Source organism: Acanthochromis polyacanthus, chromosome 1, assembly GCF_021347895.1.
Source record: "Acanthochromis polyacanthus isolate Apoly-LR-REF ecotype Palm Island chromosome 1, KAUST_Apoly_ChrSc, whole genome shotgun sequence".
NCBI lineage: Eukaryota > Metazoa > Chordata > Actinopteri > Pomacentridae > Acanthochromis > Acanthochromis polyacanthus.
This window is the reverse complement of record NC_067113.1, coordinates 23,956,028-23,966,961: the sequence shown is the minus strand read 5'-3', so window position 1 is coordinate 23,966,961 and position 10,934 is coordinate 23,956,028. Positions and strand designations below refer to the sequence as shown.

The 10,934-nt window shown below is 39.9% G+C and overlaps 1 protein-coding gene across 2 annotated transcripts in view; it reads left to right on the top strand.

The window, feature by feature from the left end:
- Positions 1–5,810: 5,810 nt before the first annotated feature.
- stxbp6 (syntaxin binding protein 6 (amisyn)) overlaps positions 5,811–10,934 on the top strand; it is a 65,955-nt gene continuing 60,831 nt past the window's right edge. The window contains exon 1 of one of the 2 annotated variants that reach the window (XM_051956560.1): positions 5,811–6,138. The gene's annotated coding sequence lies outside the window, so the exon portion shown is untranslated. The remainder of the gene's footprint in view (positions 6,139–10,934) is intronic. The other variant, XM_022214987.2, reaches the window with a different exon arrangement.

Here is a 10,934-nt window from a genome sequence, read left to right as displayed (position 1 = left end):
TTTAAAAATAGTGGAACACTGCAGTGGGAGCGGTATAGCTCAGTGGGTAGAGTGGCCGTCTCGCAACTGGAGGGTTGTGGTTCGATCCTCGGCCCGTCGTGCTCATGTTGAGGTGTCCCTGAGCAAGACACCAAATCCCTAATTGCTCCTGGTGGGTTGGTGGTTAGCACCTTGCATGGCAGCTCCCGCCATGTGTGTGTGAATGGGTGAATGTGATGTATCATGTGAAGTGCTTTGGATAAAAGCACTATATAAATACTACCATTTACTGCAATGTTAAAAAAAAAAAAACAATAATGGAAAATATCTGTACAGAAATGATATATTGTTTTAGCTATTTTAAGTACATTAAAATTGTGTCATTTTCTGATCATATCCTGTAAAATTAAAAAAATACAGTAGGTAAGATTTTTGATGTGGACAATACGTGTAGTTTTGACCTGTTTTATACAGTTAGCATGTAAATAAATAATTTTTTCTGTGATTTTACTAGTTATTATTGGTCATTAAATACAGCAAGGAAAATCTGCAAAAGAATGTTTAGAAAGTGCAATATTCTTCTTTAAAATAATTGCAAATATCTCTAAAATAACAACATTTTTGTTTTAAATACAATTTGATTGCAAACAGTGACAAACAGTGTGATTATAGGGTCAAATATTGTAAAATAACAAATTGGCATTTATAAAAATACTGATTATTGATGTTATTTACAATTTGGGCCTGTTTTATAGGGTTAACATGCAAATTAATACTTTTTTCTGTGATTTTTGCAAGTCATTGAACAGGCAAATCTATAAAATAATTGTTAAAGATAGTTTTACTATTTCTTAAAGGTTGTTGCTAGAGGTACGGACCCGTACCCGTACCCGTAGCCTGTGGCCTACGGATACGGCACTTTCCATTTGCCAATCAGATACGCGAGATCTGGTAACGTGACTCCCGGTAGACGCGAGAGGTACGGACCCGTAGCATCGGTACTACAGGTACGGACCCTAAACCTAACCCTAACACTGACCCTAACCCTAACCTTTGCTTACCTTTCAACAGTTTGCAGTGGTTAGCAGCTTCTTGACTCGCGAGACTCGCATACGGGTCCGTATCTGTTGGCAAATGGAAAGTGCCGTATCCGTAGGCCACAGGCTACGGGTACGGTCCGTATCTGTAGACACTACCTTTCTTAAAACCTTAATACAGATATTTTTCTTTCAAATAATTGCAAATAATGATAAAATAACTATGTTTTTCTTGATTTAAGTACAGTAAAAAAACAAAACAATTGTTGTACTTTAGGGTCGAACATTTTAAAATCATGAATTATCATTTGTTAAAAAATATAAATTTTTGATGTGGACTTTATTCTGAGTTTTGACCTGTTTTTATAGGGTTAACATTTAAATGAACACTTTTTTTTCTGATTTTTACAAGTCATTATCTGTAATTTAGCAAAACAGGAAAAATCTGTAGACACAAAAGAAAAGTTAAAAACGAATAAAAAAACTTTCATTTTTTACAGTGTGGAACAATTCTGCAAATTTCCCGAGGCTCTGAAAGTGAGTAGGACATTTGCCGTTGCTATATTTTGTTGTAAATCACAACATATTCCCCAGAATAGCCGTGACTGGTTTCGTTTCCACCACTTTTTCCTTCTCAAAGATTCCAGTCCAGTTAAACACATCTTGGAAACTTCAAACCACACAAGCAAAAACCTGGAGGATGTTTCCGTCTGTGCGGTGTGTCATGCATCCAAAAGCTAACCTCAGCATTGCATTGAGCAACGAGCAGAGCCAAGCTGTCAGCATATTTGTTGGGCAATCAGTCTTCCGCCTGTTATTGAGACTGGTAGTGCCGTAGAAAACCTTGACTTTGTTCCGTGTTTTGCCTCTTTCATCAGAGCAAATCGCCAGCCAGGCTCTCCCTGGAGAGACTCAACTGCCTGAAATCCCAAACTCACCAGCAGGAAACAGCTAATGCCCTTTTAACCCTCTCGGCCTGTGTCCGTCTGTGTGTTTGCATGCGAGTATATGCATCATTTTCCCCCCTTTGGCCACCGTCTCCCTTTTTTCCCTCCACCTGGAAACAGTGAGTCATTTCTGTGAAACTGTTTGCTCATGATGGGGAGCACAGAGGTACATTTCAGCAGTACAGTGTCACAATACTTTCTTGCTGCTCTCCCAGAGGCTTCGCAGCCATAGCAGCAAAACATTCCCCTTCAGATCCTAATTTATACTCGGTCGGAGAGCCTGTGTAAATCAAAGAGGATTGTCTGAAAATAAGTGCAGTCTCAGGTAGTCTCAGAGGGCAAAAAAAAAAAAGAAATTCAAATCTAAATTCCTGAAAAGAACTATTTCCACATGCTGCACCAGATGGCTGAGCAGCTTGCTGTAGCATGGAATCAGAAAGTGTAATATGATCCCATGGAAGTTTAAGGACCATTCATATCTAATTATTGGTGTCCCATCTCCCAAGTGAAATTTTGTTTTTTGCCTGCAAAAATCAGAAATCCATCTAGCTTTAGCTTTTGTCACTGCGCGGGTAAATAAATTGCATTTGTCAGTGCAAAACCAGCATAAAAAGGAGTAAATTGCTGCAGTACTTAATGTTACCACTCAAATTTAGTCCAACAAAGTGTTTTGCATGAAATTTGGAAGGATGCAGAAAACAGAAACATCCATATTTGACAACAAGACTGTTGTTCATTAGCCACAAGTGGATCTGTTATTGTGCATTTAATATTGTGTCTTTTTCAGTTGACCCGTGGACATCTGTTACAGCGCAACTGGTCCTCTGCTTATCATGACAAATGGTGATGGCCCTAACTGCTCATCAGCTCCCTCTGCAACATGTTAATGATCAGCCGCAAAGAGCCAGAGGCAAAAAACAGAAGCGCACAAAGCTATGAACTATCTGAGACGAGGCGGCGGCATCCAAGTCTGTTCAAAATGAAGACAGAGCGCATAAAAGAAGCCAAATCTATCAGAAAGAGGAATTAAAGCTCTCTGGGGAACCTGGATGACTCACGACCAGCAAAGCAAAACATTAGCTAGACAAAATAGAAACACAGATAGACAATTCCACTATGTGTGTGTGTGTGTGTGAATTCCCATGGAGCGGATTTCTGCTGTCATGGTTGTAGAAACAAAGGACAGTGGTCAACAGCTGCTGGTAACTCTGAACGGTCCTGACACCGCCCACATACCCAGCAGTGCTCTGTTGGAAAATGTTCAGGTAGTGTAGCCCTGTCTAAACAAGCAATGCGAAGACGTTAAGCTACTTTTTATGGTGGTCTTGGGGAATGCCCTAGTTACAGTCGAGTCTGTCACACTGCGGGAATCCTGCTATAATCTGAGATGTGTGAAGTGAGTTTTGCCACACTGAGGTGGCACTATAGTCAAAATAGTAACCTGTTTCATGTCCTGTTTCAGCAGTGATGGCATGTCTGAACAAATATTTAAAGGCAGTTAAACTATTAGTGCTTTATGACGACCTTAGGGAATGTCACACTGCTCATTGTTCAGTTAGTCTTCTGTGGAGTTCCTGCAATAATTCGTCTGAATCATACAAACCAGCCTGTGAAACACAGAAAACACTATTTTTTACCATAATCGTTATATTGTAGTGTATCATCAGAAGGATTTAAAGCCTGCTGTATGACCATTGTTGGTGTTTTTTAGATGGCAGGTGACACATCATGAGTGAAATAAGCAGTCACTGCCATGGCTTAGCATCTCCACCTTAAAACTGCATAGGACTGTCTCATAAGCGGTCTCGAAAACATGGATTCAGACAGGAATAAATCCTGTTAAATTGCAGGGTGGAGCTCTCAGTATCATTATTCATCTGCAGAATCAACTTCTGTCTAAGCATTTATTTTTAAATTACTCTGGTATTACAATGTGCAACTGTGCAGTGAAGAAGAGTTCTGAGCAGAGAAGAAGTTGAGCTGGTTTGCTTGAGGTGCAGCAAGCAGAAGTGGATGGAGAAAGAGTTGGACATTTCATAAATGCACACATTCTAGAAAGAGCAATAGTGCAGGGTGACATCTAAGCCATTTTACGGCAACAAGGGCTTGTTTTGATGGGGGGAAGAACAACACTTCTACATATCAGAGAGGGACTTCAAGATTTTTAATTTCTTTTATGTGTCCTTGGGCAAATGATCTCTTTCTGTTGACTAAATGATAGTGAAGGACACCTACTGTTATCAGAGTTATTTGATTTCAGCAATAGAAAGACATACAAAGTATTAATCATTCATCATAAAACATCCTGATAGGAATGGAAAGTGAAAGTGTCACTGCCACGAGTGCTGCAAACTACGTTTTGAAGATGTATCATATTTGAAATTCCAAAGTGATGTTTATATAGCGGCCTTAAGGAGTTTAGTCGTAGTTATTGTTAAAGGATCCTGCTGTAATCAGATGTATTAAAGGTCTGAGTCACAGAAAAGGTTACTAAATGCTAGTTTAATATTATCTGCCACGCTGCCATTGTGTGCCACTTACTTTGTGTCGTTTCTGTCCTGTAGTTTGTGTTTTGTCCTTTCTGTAGGTATCTCTGGCACCATAACTGTCTGGTCTTATTGGCCTCACCAGCCTCCACAGTGTTTATTGTTCTCCTATGTGCACTTTTTACTGATTTGTATCTCTCTTTAACCTCACCCCACCTGGAGGAGGCAGATGACTCCCTCCCTGAGCCTTTTTCTGCCAGAGGTTTCTTCCTGTTAGCGGGGAGTTTTACTTTCCCACACTAAAGAGGTTGCTGAAAGTGAATCTTTGAATTTATTGGGTTTCTTTCTGCATAATATAGTTATGGTAAGGTGTTTACTTTAGTATGCGATGTGCCTTGAGATGAATTGAACCAAAATGAATTGAACTGGACTGAATATTTAGCTTAAACTCACTCCATGAATCCAGTTGGCAGGCAGGATTGCAGTAATGCAGCTCAACTCTTTTATTTTTTTATGGCCATCTTGGTAAACATCCAGGTGTGTATCCTGTACTGTCACATGTGGACACTTAAAATGTCACTGCTAAGCAATCGGCAATATTTATTACTGCATCTCCCATTCTTACAGTCTAATACATTCCTGCACTTAATTCTTATTCTTATGCTCTATAAAATAATGTTATGCAGAATAAAAAGCACAAAAGTTTGCATCATTCTTTTTGAGATATGGTAACTTTTGATACCACTAAATTAAACCAACAAACTGCACTTAGTTAGGGGGATTAGCTTTCCCTCTGCATCTGAAATTATGAGGCATGTTCAGGGGAGAAGACACGAAATCCTAAAAATGAAGCCAAACAGGCATTTTTTTTAATTACCTCAACTTGCATATTGCTTTAAACCAACTAATGCATAAATTTGAGTTCAAAATAGACACAATATTTAGTTGATGCAACTACCCAGATTTTGTCAACCCAACTCATGAAAGTAATGTGTGCAACTTAAAACGTTTATTTAAAGGAGTAAGTTGGATTTTTTTCATCTTCTTATAATGCACTAGATTAAGCAAGAGATTCCTTGAATGATCTTGTATAAGAGGTGTAATTTCACCAAAGTGGAGGGTCTGTGTACGGACTGTGGAGCAACTTTAAATCATCTCACCAAAGAGCCTCTTTAATGCTTCGAGTTTAGAAGTTGCCAGTAAAATGCCAGTGCGAATTACACTGGAGTGTTTTACGATTTCACTAGAGGCAATAAACACGCATCCTCAATTCCCAGTCCTCCCTGGGAATGTTTCTTCTTCGTCGGTCGTCACTTTGCAGAGACTCCCAGAAACACGCGGGCTGCGCGGTACTGTGACACCGTCCGTGATTGGCGGGCTGCGCTGCGTGTCTGGGAACCTGCTACTGGTTTCCCATCCACACTCACTCACAAACACACACACACACGCTCAGCCAGTCAGTAAGCCTGGCTCTCCGGCAGCAAACAGTCACTCAGAAACTACACAGTGAAGTGAAGTCGACGCGATGCTAAACGCGAAATGCTCCCGTGTGTTGTGAGAGGACAGCTGACTGTAAGGGAGAAGAAGAAGAAGAAGAAGAAGGAGCCGCTGGAAAAAGTGGGCGAACTGTGACAGCTGGAAGAAGAAAAATAAACCGAATTCGCGGACCCGCACGTGGAAAACGCGTCGGTGAGTCACCTTAACGGACAGTTTCACTTCAGTTTGTCCTGTAAATGTTCTAAATGTTGCGCAGAAGTGAAGTTTAATTCATGTATGAGGGTGTTTTTTTTTTACGCTGTTGGCACAAACTGCGTCAACAAGCGGTTGCGGTTAAAATCATGTGTGTGCGCGCGACTATAGCTAATTAACAGCTGATGGTGTTTCCCTAAAAAGAACTTGTTTATTATTTTAACCGAGCGTTGTTTTTTAAATATTTTGACGCAAGCATTGTGTTTAAGTCTTTTCTTTGACGATTTCGGGTTATTTGCTTCACAGACAGTGGATATTTTTATATTTTGTTTTGTTTATGCAGGTAAACCGCACCTTCTTGTTTGCTAACGCTATAAACCACGTCTGCCACACTGTGTTGTTGTAAAACAAAAACTAAAATACAGCTTTAAAATGTCCAGTAGAATAAGTTATTTGTCCACTGTAGGACTTGGAAGTGCAAATATTCCAGTGAAATTGCTGTCAGTGAATTTTGGGTGTAGTCCAACTTGATGATTCTGTCATCAGTCTGTTTGCTCATAAAGCAACAGGATCGCAGATCATAAAGTCCACACTCATTGTCGAAACCTTGTGGTTACATAGCCTGTACTTTTTAGGCTGCAGAGAATCTTGCTGAGCTGGTGCTAATGAACCATGTACTGTTTGACAGGTGGTTGATTCCTCAGCAGAGATGGTAGCATTAAATAGTAAACACTCACATTTGGATAATCAGTGCTGCAGTCATATAAAGTCAAGTCAGGACAAGCTATTCAGATAGCATGTGTAAAACGAAAGTGCAAACACAGCCTTCTGGAGTTTTGAAAGCAAATAGTTAATGTTTTAGCTGACCTTGAGGCAAATGTAGTTTAGAGACCTTGTGACCAAAGTAAGCAAATGCTCAAAGGAAATTTACTGTCAGAAAAACTTTGATTTGCCAAAATGTCCACATTCTGCAAGCATGCTTGTTTTTTTTTGGTTTGATGACAATCAATGATTTTAATCCATTTAAAAAATCTTAGCCTGGCTCTTCACCAAGTCCATACAAGGGAAAAAGAGAGAGCTGTATTTAAATACCAGTATCCCAGAAGGGCAATTTCTACACGTCTCCACTGCTGTTTCTCTGACGGGTTGGGACCTGGGACGCCGTTTGGTTCAGATTAGCTCTGAGGCTCCTAATCCTACCTCTGCACTTCCCAGTGGCATTAACTAACCCACTTACATTAACATATTGCTACTACGTATTCTGGAGTTCAGGGTTTAATTTGCCCCAGCATGCTATAAAAGATAAGGTTAGACATTTGCCCATGTTTCAGTGTCCTATTACAGTCAGCATTATGTGAACTGTTGCGCTGGATCCCTCCTGCTGTGTGTCACCTCAGTTTGGACTTTTGTGAGACAGGACATATCTTTGGAGGCAGACATATAAAGACATAAAGATTCTCCTTTCTTCAGTGGATCATACAGTGCGAAGGAGAACAAAACTAGCCTTTCAGTGTGTGTGACAAAGTGACACTAAGATTTAGAGTCCCTGAGAAATCTAAATCACTGAAACTGCAGTCACATTCTCTGCATTACATTCGTGCTGAGCCCTGTGCTGTGATATTAAGCAACACCTCTGTTTGCAGTATATTTAATGGAATTGTGGTAAAATGATGCCGCAAGGCTGATTAACACTGATTTGGACAGATTTTTTTTTGTGTTCGCCTCTAACTGCATCAACCTTATCTACTGTTTTGGCTTCCACAGGGCCGTTGTTTCAGCTTATTGTGCACTCAGTTTTGTATTGTTAATGCCTCGTGCTGTTGCCTCATTGTGGTAATGATCCCTGCAGTGTTTGAGACATCTGTTGGTAAGGGCTCTATGTTTGCTTTTCTGCTGTTTACCCAGTCCCTCTCAAATGTTTTATTGCTATAAGGTGCTGCGCTATAAAGAATGAGCTCATTTGGGGGCATGGCATATCATTCATTGATTCATTGTTAGACCATGCCTCACTGGCACTATATAACCTTCAGTAGCAGCTGAGTCACCCTGGAAAATGGATGGGTCTTTCCATATCTTTTCTTTTTGAGGGAAAAGACTAAGGTCCTGTTCAGGTAGCTGCTTTGATGGGGAGCTATTCTTTTTTGTGATCTATGGTTTCTCTTATTTCACAACATAAAACAGACATCAGAGGGACATACACTGTTTATTCTTATGTACATTGTCACTTGCTTCTTGTCCCACAGTGTACAATGTTCACTGGTTGTCTTGCATATTGTGAAGGAAAAAAAAATGCATACAAATCCTATTAGAGACATAATTTACCAAGACAGGGTGGAAAACGAACAATGAAATAATAAGAAGGATCCTGAGGCAAAAAATGGTTTTGATCCCATCAGAGCATTTCAGGCAAACTGCTGTAATACTCCCGCCAGAACAAAGTGGCCTACAAATTTCCGTAGGAGGAGCATCTCTCAGAATGGCCAATTATGGATGTTGACATGGATTTTTTTCTGTTCACATTCTGGAAATCAGTTTGATCCCTCTGCTGAGCGTAAACTTTTCAACTATGTGAAAGCTAGAATCTCTGTACTGTAATTTCTTGCCTTGCTGATGCTGTTATCCACACAGTAAACACAGTAGTTCGGGCTTGAAGTCACACATGAAACAACTCTTCATTTAGATTTGGTTGTGAGGAATCGAGATGCCCTGCTGTCTCAAATATGAAATGAACAAGAAAAAGTAAAGATTTTCCTCCTGAGTTGTTCTGAAATGATGCGCAGGCAGCGAGAGCAGCTTAGCACCCAATGTTTCTGAGAGTTTGCAAAGAAAAGTGAGTGCTAGATGCTGAATTTGGAGAAAAACATTGTTGAGTTGCAGCACTGGCTGACATTTCTGTTGGAGAAGTTTGAGATAACTTGTAAGCCTGGTGATATTGTTTAGTGTTCTGGTTAAAACTCCTGTAGTCCCATTCTTAGCTTGTTTTAAGTTGACTACATTTGACAAAATCAAACACATTTGAGGGTCTCTGGAAGTTAAAGATGGTAGACGGATTGTGTTAATGAGCTGACATGAGTTGGCTCCAAATCATGATGCAAATTTCAAACAATTTTCCTGCTAGTCGGCCACATTAACGATAATTGATACATACTTGAAATGCATAAAATGCAGTGGACATTCTAACATATGTTGAATAAAAGCATTAGCCACAGGGCTACCAGAATGCTAGTAAATTTGGGCTCATTCCCTACTCATTAGGCAATTAACTCCAACAGAAGTCTCTGTCCCCCCCAATGCACTCTGCAACACAAACAATGAAAACCATTTCACTCCTCCACAACAATCAAAATTCAAACCCAACATAACTGAAATAAAAACCACAGAACTATTCTTTTAACAATTTGGATTTTAAGGTTAACATTCCCCTTGGCCTTTTTCTTGTCAGTATGGAATGAGTGACCACCTCCTCAGGTTGCTCCAGTGTTAAACACAGCAAACGAGCTGGAGTCATTCACAGTAATTGACCTGTAACGTTATTAACCTTTGCACGTCTGTTTGATATCAAAATAATCCTCATACCGCTGAACTGGAAAGTCACCCGACACCTCATTCACAGCTTGATGGTGCAAAATTCATCATCATAACTGACACAGTTGGCAGCTACACAGCCAGGGAGAAGCACCGATTTTCCTTGAGCAAACACACCTGTAACTCCATGTCACTAAACAGTAAGAAGCTCTCCCTGGTGGCCACGCAAATCTTCAAAACTACTGACATGCGTGGCCCTTATTTTCTGCCTAATCAGTTGACCTATTTTTTGATTGATTGCATTTTTACAGCAGTTGATTATTTACAATGTCATAATTAACATTCCTGTTTCCTAAGGCAGTCTTACATGTCAAAACTTGGACAGCTAAATCAGGCTTGTAGTGTCACCCTGCTTTAATAAACTGCTGTAAAATTGTGCTGGTTTTTGACTTGGTTTGAAATATACTGACGTGGTATTTCGCAGTCCAGTTTCAAAGTAAAGCTACCACAGATAAGGAGCTTCTCTGACTTCCCAAGTGCAGCTTTGAAGTGTCAAATTGAAGATATACTGGGCTTTGTTTATTGACCTTCAAGTCTTGTGCTGTGAAATACCAAATAACTTCTCTTCAGCATGAAGTGGAACGTGTAGCTGCATAACGTAATAATACATTTTGGTACTATTGACCCATACCAACAAACATGATGCTTATAAGTTTTTACTGAATATGTGAACACTGTGTTAGTGCTGTTTTTTTTTCTAACGTGGTGCTCCGCTAATGCAAGATTGAATTTTGGAACATCACAGGCCTGGAGCTGACACCACAAAAACAGCGGGGTAGATGGTGTAATCTCTCAATTATTTTATGAGAGGTAACATTCACCATCTGTTCATGTAGTGATGTTGGATGCTGCTCACTCACAGTGACACTGTTGAATGACATCACTCTCTAAAGATTTAATCTATGAAGATGGGTGCACTGTGGGAGTTTTTTTTTTTCCTGTAAAATCAAGGCCTCGTACAGAGCCATGAGTCAATATGAAAGACACGCATGAGAGGCAGTAGATGAGACGAAGTGTTTTATTTCTTTCATTCATCTTTGAGTGCGGTATGGAATGAAAGAAACTATTTTGTCTTTGAAAGTTTCCAAAGCTAGTCAAATGTGCGTGGGAGGAGTAGCTGAATAGCTTCTAGAGGAGGATTTATTATTTATTTAGTTGGCTATCTTGCCAGATTATTATGTTTTATAATTTCTGATGCACTTCTTTTGTAA